The sequence below is a fragment of the Canis lupus genome, chromosome 2 (assembly GCF_048164855.1).
Source record: "Canis lupus baileyi chromosome 2, mCanLup2.hap1, whole genome shotgun sequence".
Lineage (NCBI taxonomy): Eukaryota > Metazoa > Chordata > Mammalia > Carnivora > Canidae > Canis > Canis lupus.
Genome location: NC_132839.1, coordinates 52,349,333 through 52,360,473, shown reverse-complemented (window position 1 = coordinate 52,360,473; position 11,141 = coordinate 52,349,333). Strand labels below are relative to the sequence as shown.

General features: G+C 41.2%; 1 long non-coding RNA gene across 1 annotated transcript in view; it reads right to left on the bottom strand.

Annotated features, from left to right (window-relative positions):
* Window positions 1–2,417: 2,417 nt before the first annotated feature.
* LOC140610253 (uncharacterized) overlaps window positions 2,418–11,141 on the bottom strand; it is a 72,892-nt gene continuing 64,168 nt past the window's right edge. Inside the window, exons 3-4 of the long non-coding RNA XR_012011984.1 lie at window positions 4,357–4,430; window positions 2,418–2,634 (exon numbers count right to left, since the gene is read on the bottom strand). This is a non-coding gene — a long non-coding RNA (uncharacterized lncRNA). The remainder of the gene's footprint in view (window positions 2,635–4,356; window positions 4,431–11,141) is intronic.

Genomic DNA, 11,141 nt, shown 5'->3' with positions numbered 1-11,141 from the left:
TGATAAGGAAAATTTTCTCTTTTAGAATTTTAAATAAAATGGGCAAAAAAGGAACGCTATTGCATAATCACTAGTTTGAAACCCTAAATGAAATCATGGATCAATGCAATACTTCTGATGTCTACTCAGAGCATCAAGTGTACAGCTACAGAAAGATCCATGATGGCTCAGGGTGACAACATCTAAACTGCTGCTCAGTTTTACCATTAAAAAAAGAAAAACTCAAGCATCAAGTGCCTCTGATGAAGGTACGCATCACCATCAATGAAGTATTTCTGCAAAAAATAATTAAACAGAATCTGAACAAGGAACTAATTTCAATTGCCAGTTTATGTGACATCTAAGGGATGAATAAACAAGCCACATGATGCATTCAGCAAGATCTAGTATGTGGGGAAATCTACAGTACTAACAAGTTAGTTTCTTTAAAAATAAATTTAAGGAAAGTACAGAAGGGGATGAGAAATCTCTAGGCTTTAAAACCTTAGGAGACATCAAAGAAATGCATGAAGGTATGGCCCTTGTTTGAGCACTGTCTCCTTAAAGAAAATTGTAAAAACAAAAATTATGAGATAGTGGCATACATTTGATCACTGATTAGATATCTGATTTTGCTAAGGAATTATTTTAAATGTTTTAGATGTAAAATGGCAGTGTGGTTATGATTTTAACAAGTCTAACTTTAAGTGATACCTACTGAATTATTTATGGATCAGTATTTGCTTCTCGCTAATTCAGTGGGAGCAGGGGGAAAAGACTGGGTGATATAAAAAGTGAGATATGCCATGAGCTGAAGTTATTTGATGAGTTCTCACCATTCGTATGTTTGAAATTTTTTTCTAGTAAAATATGAAGATCTGTCCAGGAGTCCTTATTTCTCACTTGCTCCATTGCTAACTGCCTGGTCCAATCTATCAACCATTTCTAATGTGGAGCACTATGGTATAATCCTGATGGATACCCTGGCTTCTACTCTTGCTTTATTTCCATCTTTTTCTGTAGCCATGGTAAGCTCATTAACTCCCAAGCTAAATCCTGCGGAGGAGGTACACACAGAGTTCTGCCAGGACCTCCTCCTAGGTTAATGCTATGCCACCACCATCCAAGTGGGAGGCCCATGGCCTCTTTGTTCAGCTGCCCACACCAGACACAGTATCCAAATCTCCATTGTTTGTAGTATTTCGGAGAGTATTCACTCAGATTTATCCCCCTACACAGTGTCCCCATGGGGTTGTTGTACACATGTTTTATGTTTCTTCTTGCTCACACGCCCTCCTGTCCATGTTTTTATGCTTGGTCTTTTGCAGTTGGAGATTGCCAGAGAGCTCCCTGTGACAGTACATGTCTTTCCTTAGCAGCATTTCCTTTCATTGGAATTGTCCATAATTGTAGTATAATTTTGCTTTTCAGGAATTTCCCATCTAATGTCAGCCATGTACCCTCTTGGATTCTTATTATTTCTTTGAGTTCTGTGACATCTCAAACTCAAGGAAAACAATTTAATATTTTCTGAACATCCACTATAGTCTAGGCACCATGCTAGGTTGGTCTTACTTATAATTTCATTTCATTCAAACAGTAGTGCTAATAGTGAACACATTCATTTGCATCTCCTTTAGAAATAAGGAAAATGAAATTCAGAGAATTCCAGTACATGTTTGAAGGTCGTGTATAGATCAGTCAGTGGAATCGGAATCCAAATTTCAGCACCAAGATGCAAACTGTTAAGTGGTAAACTTGAAAAACATATTCCTTTCTATTAAAAAAATAAGATCACAGAGTCACCTTTTATTGCTGGATCTTCCACATAATCAAGCAGGTTTCCCCATGAGGCAGTCCAGAATAATAATTTCTCTGTTTTCTCCATCCCTACTATCTCTGTGTTTCTTCTGAGAGAAGCAGCCATTAACAAGACAGATTTGGGCTTCTAGCAGCTCTTGGATAGTTAGAATTCCTCCTTAATCCTTTATATATATGTGACACTGTATATCAAGAAGGAACCAGCCGTACCTTTGGATTGAGACTGGGGAAGAGTATAGAGTTTTTGTTCACTATTGAATCTGTTCTTCCTCATTTTAAAATAGAATATAAGCCTCTCTCACAAGATATCCATATCTGTTTCATGAATATCTGCTCTGTTGGCATACCCCATAGATGCCTAGTCTCACCACCTCTTGGATGAGAGCAGACCTACATCTCAATTCCCAGTTAATTTTAATTTTGAAACAGATATCTTAAGGGTGACATCTTTACACCTAGGTAATGGTAAGACTGTGAGGTTCAGAAAATCTTAATTCAATGATAGGTAGCTAAGGTTTGTGAAGCACATGGTAGATATGACAGATACAACCATAAGTACTTTTTTTTTATCAATTATTTTATTTGACCGACACAACAACCTAAAAGAACCTATTACAATAAGATGAAGAGCTGGAGGGCTGGGGGAGCCAGGTGATGTTCACAGTGTTGCCTAGCTCATGAGTAGTGAAGTTACGATTCAGATCCTTGCCATCTGGGAAGCCAAGGGATTCTGTGGTTCCAGAAGCGAAGCTCTTCACCATCACTCTGCTCTGCATGTCCCAGCTGTCATTACCAGTCTGAGCCATGAGGAAGTCACTGAGCTGCCTTGATACCCTAAAGTGAAGAAGTGAGCAATTGTCTCATCAGCAGTGAACATGAAAACTCTCAGCACACGGACTGTTCTTTATAAGCATAATGGATTACTATTGCATGGAATTGGCACTACCAATAATAACATTGCCAATAACTGCCAATAATAACATTTATTTGAGATACTATAGAGATCACCTTTATTTTTAGCATTTCATATCTCAGTTAGTTATCACATAAACTGTAAGGAGAAGATAGTATTAGTTTTATAATTTTAGAGATAAGGAAAACAGATGAAAAGAGTATACATAATATGATATAATATAGAAAACTATGTGCAAAAATACATTTACTTTCTGAATGTGATATTCCTGATCATAAACCTTTAGAGAACCCCTAGTGGAAGCAAATAGTGTTGACTCTTCCTTCATGCTTGGATGATGCTGTCTGCTCATTATTTCATTCTTTCTAAGAGGGTCATAGCAGCAGGTGAGAGAATGAGAGTGACAGGTGCCTCTTCCTCTACCCACCTGCCAATCCACAAAGCTCTGTATGACCACATACAATTGTCTCTTAAAACATCAGACACATGCACTGACATCTCTCCAGGAAGCTTTTCAACCATTGTCAGAGTTTGCTTTCGGTGACAGGACATAATAGACTTGGGGTTTCATTAAGGGTTAGAGCACTCTGAAAAATGTGCAGACTTTTGTTTGAGCAAGAGGGATCTCAGACAAGAGGTAGGATTTACTTGGTCAATGAAACAGTTTAGAAGACTTCCAGAATCGAGGGTTTGTCTTTATTTTTTTTCCCCTTTCTGCCCTGAAGAAATTCTCTTAGGCATTAAAGGGTCTGGAAGGATAAGCAGTAAAGGATGGTCTGGGACACAGGCTAACTCATGCAGGTAGGGATCCAGACGTTGGTATAAAGCTTGATGGTCTCCCTGAGGAAGGGGTCTGCTCAAGGTCAGTAGCTTGGGATGATTAAGAGAAAGGTAACTTCTCTCTAACATCCCTAAGTGCATATGGCCCAAGAAGGGTTTCCAGTTTTCTGGTGAGACCTTGTAACATCTCAGATCCTCTTGAAGGCAAGGCAAGTGAGAAAGTAGGGAAGCTTTGGTATCTGTCTGTGAAAGTCAGGTCCATGGGGATGACATAGTTTGAAGGGTAAATGCATCTGCATTTATGGAAAGTGAACATTTTTCATTGTAAGGAAAACACAAATGACACCTTCTATTTAGGGTCGGGCAATGCTTTTCTCTTGCTTTGATATTTTCATCTTATAACTCATACTCTTTCATTCAGGCATTCAGTAACTCAATAAACTTCCGTGTGAACACTTGTCTGAGTACCTCATCCAGATTAGGGGCTCCCCTTCCGTAATTGCTGTAGTTTGTATGAGTCTTTATTATAGTCCTCTTCACCATTGATGGTTTACCTGCTTCCCTGCCCCTAGGACCTTGAAACAACATAGAAGGCTTCTTTTATTATATATTTCAAGCACCTAGCCATCCCATATCAGTGGTCACATGGGGGCCCGGATGGCAATTTTCTGGCAGGGAGACTCCTGGTATGGTATCAAGTGGACAGTGGGCATCGCTAAGGGGTTGCCTCACCAAAAATTGGAGAAGGAGATACTGAAAGGCAGAGAGAGACAGAGATAGAAACTGCAGAGAAAACACAGCAGAAGGCAGAGGGACAGAGCAAGGAAGAAAGAGAGAGAGGATGCTTTTTCTTTCATTTTTACCTTTTCTGCAATTGGCTCTCTAGCCTGCTCTGGACCACTTTTTTCCTTCTCAGCCATGCAAAATATTTGACTACCTAGGAATAAAACATCAAAACCAAACTTGTAATGAGATGTAGGAAACATTGATGGGATGCTAGAAGCATTCTGGATGTTGTTGTGAGCATGGGGGCGGGGGGGCTGGATTGGGGCAGAGACAATCAGGAGGTAGCAAGGCCCAGCTGCATGCAGCTATTGCATCTGATGGCCATGTGATGATAGTCACTCAATCATTACTTGTATCAGTAAAATGATTATTGATATCAACCAGGCAAGATGAGAAGGGGCAATGGAAGCCAGAGAAGACCTGCTTTCAGCAGGTAATGAGACAATAGTTAGGTTTAATAAGAACAAATTGTCTTAGAATTACTAAGAATTAGCAAATCTAATTAGGTTTGTCTCTCTGATCCTTGGAACTCTGGACTGTCACTCAAAGCTGAGTGCTTTTCTCTCCAGGAGGCAAAAACCTCCCCTAGTCCCTCCTGTCTGCTGTCTGTACTCTGAGCCTGGCTTTGGGCAGAGACACACACATGGCCCCTTCCAGTACTTTCTTCTTCTTCCACAACTCCCTGCAAACTCACATCCAGGGCACTACTTCTTACTATTCTTCACACAATTCTCGAAACTGCAGGAAACAGCACATGACTATATACTGTCTGAGCTCGCTCCCTAAATATTTTATGCACAGTGAAAACCATTCAAGGGTGGATGCCTGTTTGAAGGGATTTTGTTTGCCCTGCAATGGCATGCTGCATGCTCCGTGGACAAGGGCCGAGGGGCTGACACAGCAGGCATGAAGGGGCTGGCTCCAGCTCGGTCCTCATTCTCATGTCTCCGTTTTCCATCCTGCAGTAGCTCTGCATTGTGTGCCTTTTTGCAGGACCAGATGGGCTTTCATTTCCAGAAAGATGGTGGCAGGAAATGAAAACCTGTCACCAATCACCGCAACTTGTGTGGCGTGGCCTGGGTAAACATGGGCTCAGTTGCTCATGGTTACCAAGCAAGAGAGATGAGAACAACCACCAGACGTCAGGGAATTCTGGTGGAATGAAATATCTGAGACTTTCTATTGGAATGAAAATACAGGGACAACCCAGAAATTAGCCCCTTGCTGGTGATTCTAGGCCTTGAGAGCCTCTCCCCTAGAGGGGACACTCTGGTTGACAAGCAAGGGTCTATATGGTTACAATGAGATTTATTAATGTCAATAGTAAGTAGTAGTAGCATTAATACTTATAATTATTTGTGGGATAGGCAATTATTGCAGACTAAATGTTTGTATCCCCCTGAATTTCATATGTTGAAATTGTACCTTCCCAACATTATGGTATTAGGACATGGGGCTTCTGGAAGGTGATTAGGAGTAGGAAAGGTCATGGAGGTGAAGCCCTTATGAACAAGATTAGTGCCCTTGTAAGATTTGAAGGAGAGCTTGCTTCCTCTCTGCTCTTAACCATGTGAGAACACAAATAGAAAATGTCAGTCTGCAGCCCACACAAGGGTCCATCAGAACCTGATCATGCTGGCACCCTGATCTCTGACTTCCCAGCCTCCAGGCCTTTAGGAAGTAAATTTCCACTATTTAGAGGCTCCCCAGTGTAGGTGCTTTGTGCTAGCATCCAGAAGGATGACAGCGGGCATTACTAAGCCCTTGTTCTCACAGTACTGGGGTCATCACTCTGTATGTAGTGTCTTTGTTCTTCCTCATCACAAACCTATGAGTTATTATTTTCATTTTATGGACATGAAAGAAAGTTCAGAAAACGTCATCCATTTGTCCAGTGACTTGGGAAGCAGTGGTGTGGTCCTCTGCAAACCGAAAACATGCCCTTCCAGTTCCCATATCTGGGGAAACAGGAAAGCCAGAGGTGAAAATGGCAAAAGTCAGGATAGTTGAGTTGACACTAGGAGAGTTTTCCCCAGGGAGGTTTTTGTTGTTGTTGTTGTTGTTGTTTTTTCTCCCCAGGGAGGTTTATGTAGAAAGTGAGTTTATTTTTTTAATTATTATTTTATTTTTTTTATTTTTTATTATTATTTTTTAAATGTGTTTAATGTCTGGGGTGGTATGCAAATAATAGCGACTGTACCTCTACCACATGCCAGGGTTTGAGAAAGTTATTACTAAACATATATTGTCCAGGTAAACAGAATCTACACGTTTGTGAAGAGGTACTTTTATTTCCCATATGGGAATCAGAGAAAACTAGACTTGTGAGGTTATGCACTGCACCCTGGATCAGGCTGCTGCAGAGTCAGACCGGGATTCTGTGCTCAGGGTTCATCCCTGGCCATCCTGCTAAGCCGGCTCTGAAGATCTCCATGCTGATGCTTTTCCAGTGCTCAGCCTCCCACATGAATTGAAATTCCTAAGAGTGACTGCCCTGGCTTTCTTGGCTTCCTTATGTCACCATCTCCAGCTTCATTTCCTTAGCTCTGCCTTTCATTTCCTTCAGGGGCAGTGCCCTGAAAAGCAGCTTCTATGTGCCTTTGCTTCTTTGTCCTAATTTGCATAAGGATTATGCTGCCACTTGCACCATCTCTCTGGAGTCTTTAATGCTCTTACCTGTCAGTGGGCTGCTCTATGGGGATGTAGGCCTCCTAGGGGAATGGTAGCCCATCTTATCAGAGCAATACTGCCTGCCTTGTGGAGAGGTCAATGGCAGTGCATTTTAGCTGAACTGGTCATTTCTTGAATAAACCAATGGACTGACATTAGAATTAGATGATTCTTGAATTCTCCAGGCCTCGGACATGTGTATCAGGTCACTAAGAGTCTCCTATTTAGCCAGAGCCATCTTTGGGTTGCCCACACCAAACCTGGCAATCTGGGTAGTCATGTGATGGACAAACACAGAGATGCAAAGTTGCTTAAGTATTTGTTGAATGCCTGATCTGCCTTGGGCCTTGGGCTAGGCTGTCCTTGGTGAGTGACTAAGGGTGAGTGGTTTCTGAGACAATAAGCAGAAAGCATGATTTGTTCCTTGACTTCCCCTTATGGAAAGATAGATAATGAGAAGACTGTACCATATCTTATAAGAAAATAGCAGAATATTCCATATAGTAATCCATTTTCCCAATATGATGATTTCCACATTGACCACCAAAATAAAGTCCTCATTTTTTTTTTTTTTTTTTTTTAAAGTCCTCATTAAAAGAGCAGGATTGACCTCTTAGGAAGGATTAAAACACCCCCAACACACACACATGCACATACACATAGACACATATACATCTATGCATACTTATTACCCCATACATGTGAACATATATAGCACACACATGTGTACACATACATACGTGCAAGTGCACACAGGCATACACATGTATGTAGATACACATATAACTGTATATACATATAGACACACATACACACCCACTTGAACACATGCTCACATAGGTACACATGAAATTCCAAAGAGCTGTTTTGTCTGTGTGCTCCAATAGAAGACATTACTGGAAGATGAAGAACATACTGGGCACTTAATAATTATTTGTTGAATGAAGAAGTGAAACCAAAAATGTGATGCATTGAGAGTAACATCCACTTGTGAGTAAACATGCCTGTGTTGGGAATATAGGTGATGCCAGTCGATACAGGTCATTTCTCTGGGTGGATCAGGTGCAGTAGTCCTGACATATATTTTTTCTGTTTCAATTTTCTCATGATGAAAAATTGGCAACTGTAATGGATTCATCTTTGGTAGATATTTCAGAATTCCCATGGCTGGCTTTATACACTTTTGAGAATTCTTTTTTTTTTGAACATCCTAACATTTCTGAAGGAAATATTTTTCCTTTCTATGAGCTGCAGTGAGCACACACCATTCTGATCTCCCCTTAATGTTACAATAATGAGAAGTTCCCAGAACAAGAACCAGGTAACTAGAAATGGGTTAATATGAGAAGAAATATTGAAGAAATAAGATGAATGAATGAATGCACATAAAACACAGAGACACACACAAATCTTTCTTAGTGGGGAGTGGGCTTGGAGAAACACTGCTCATATTCATGGCTATTTACTACACTTTCTAGTTGCTAAACCTTTACACTTCATAACATCTCTTCCCATCAATACTATTAGCATTATTTTATAGAAGATGAAGAGATTCAGACATAACAATAACTTCCCTTAATCACACAACTACTTAAGTGTCAGATCAGTAGTTGAAACCTGTGTCCTGTTCTTTCCTATCACTGGGACTTGCGGACTGTGGCTATTACTTGGTTAGCCATTGATATTTCATTTAGATGTTTTAGGGGCAGTGTTTCTGTCCTCATGGCACCACATTTATGTTTTAGAAGGAAGGAGATGTGTGTACTATCTACCATCTCTTAGAATCTCTACCTTATGGAAGGCAGGGGCTTGGTCTGGGGAACCCCTATATTCTGCCTCTGTTCCACTACTGGGAACCTAGTACAGATCCTGAGAGGGTTGCTGAATAACCATTTTGAATGATAGAAAGAAAGTCACTCAATTGATGGGAAGCCCCTGGTAAAATGTGAATGCAGTTCCCTTAAATTGGATTTAAAAAGTGAATTATTTTCATAGGGATTGCATAGTTTAATAAAAATCTTAGAACAGAGGTAAGGTGATTGGTTGAAGGTGGGCACCAGGGAAAGCCAGAGTTTGGCTTGGAAATGGGGTTAGGATGACATAGAATGGGCTTTGGGGTAGGAAAATGATCTTATGTGAATGTGGCAATAATATGTTATATTCCCATCTCCTCACAGGAGGACATGTGGACACTTTCATAATTCTCCTGCCTCCAAAATGGTAACATGTGCCTTCTTGTTGCTTGAAGGCACTGAGGACAACTGGCATATAAGGCTCCTTCAGTCTTCTAAAAAAGCTGAGGAAGACCTTGGAGAAGTATAGGATGACCATGATCATAACATTACTATGATAGCTCTTAGCTTTAAGAAAATTTTCCATATCAGTGCCTACTTGAATTCATGATTCATAAGAAAGATGCTGCGGTCTACATGTTATTGGGTCAAATGATACATGTCAGTCAAGAAGCATCCTCAAGTGAAATTGATTACTACGCATAGTTTTCAAGCTGAGTACTAAATGCTATGTACTAAGTGATGTATGAAAGGAACCCAAATTAATTAGACAACATTTTATCTACATATAATTTATGAAGGAATGACACTAAATACAAAATCATATAAGAGTCAACTTCCAAAGAAACCTACAGCACTTTCCAAACATGTGGTAGTTGGGGATTTTGTTTTTCTGGATACTGCCTTGAGTAAATTAATCATAGCTAGCAATTGGAGCTTTTCTTCTATTTTTTTTTTTTTTTACAGAGATTTTTCCTAAAACTGTTGCCTTAACAGGATTTTATCTGTATAAAAACTGAAAGGATAAACAATGTTGTAAGCCAAATTAAATTAATATCTGACATCTGGTGCCCCTAGTATGTGTGCAGAATATCATGCATTCTCTGAGCTATGTGATGATGGGAAGTCTCATGATCTCCATTTTACGGGTGAGAACACTGCAGCCTAGAAGAGGGGATGACCTTAAGTCAGAGAGCAAGAAAAGGAAGGAGCTGCAAAGGAAACCCAAGAATGTCCAAATCTAAACACTCTCTTGTCCCTTGCGATGGTGTTAATCAGCATCTTGTGTGGGACAAGCGGTGAGCTTGAAGTTCGTTGCCTCCTCCCCTTCTTTAAGCAGTTAGTACATGGCTTATCGGGAGTTGGGGATGAGCCATCATCCCATTCTAAGACCATCTCAAAGGTCTGGAGAAACACACAGATCAGACCCTACTGGCTTCTATCCTTCAGAACTCACCAGTCCTAGATGGGAGTTGGGGAAGGACCCTAGCTATGCAAGCCTGCCACATGGGAGACCATGCAGAGCGTCCACTGAGGCTTGGGGTGCTCAGGGAGGTGAAGAGACAGATGGGTGGTGAGAGAGGTCAAAGAAGACCTAGGCAGGTGACACTTATCCAGATCTGAAAAGATGAGTAGAATTTGTAAGTCACCCAGGGTGGGAAGGGTAGTCTGGATGGAAGAGATAACTCATGCCCTGGTGCAGAATTGCAAGAGCATTATGGAGCCACAGTGGCTTGATGGAGCCAGTACAGGGGGCTCAGGGAAGGTAGAGGAGATGTCAGATAAGGGAGAACCTAAGAGGCCAGGGAGACAGGGGCCAGTGAATGACATCCTTGTATTCAACGAGAACAGTCTAATTTCCTCCTGCAGGGATGGAGGGTGCAGACTTAACATGGCTCTTTGCCCTGAGATGCACCATCCACTGGATGCAAATTAATGTTGCCAAATAGTCTCTCTTTTTAAAGCTTTCCTACTCTGGCATGAGACTAAAAGAGAGGCTTGTATAAAGGAGGAGCAAATTGATTCAGGAGCCATGTGCCTGTCTGCCTGGGGCCAAGGATAGCCAGGCTTCTTTCCTCCAAAAGCTGTGTGCTGGCAGTTCTGACAGCCCCTCCGTCACCACGATGGGCATCCAGGGTTCAAGGAGTGAGCAATGAGGGGGCCCGGCACCTGAGACAGAAACACACATACACCCAGGGAAGGTAAATGATTGTACACAGGACATTTATCTCTGAGGTTGTTCCTCCAGCAAAACCAATTACTGGCCTTTTCCTTGTGAACGTGCACCGAGTATCAACTGGTCGGGGTCTGGAGAGAAAAGATGCTGTGATACATCTTTGTGATATTCATGAGTCTGCTGAGAGTTCCAAAATGAGGAGTTTTGTATTTGTGGGCTCCTG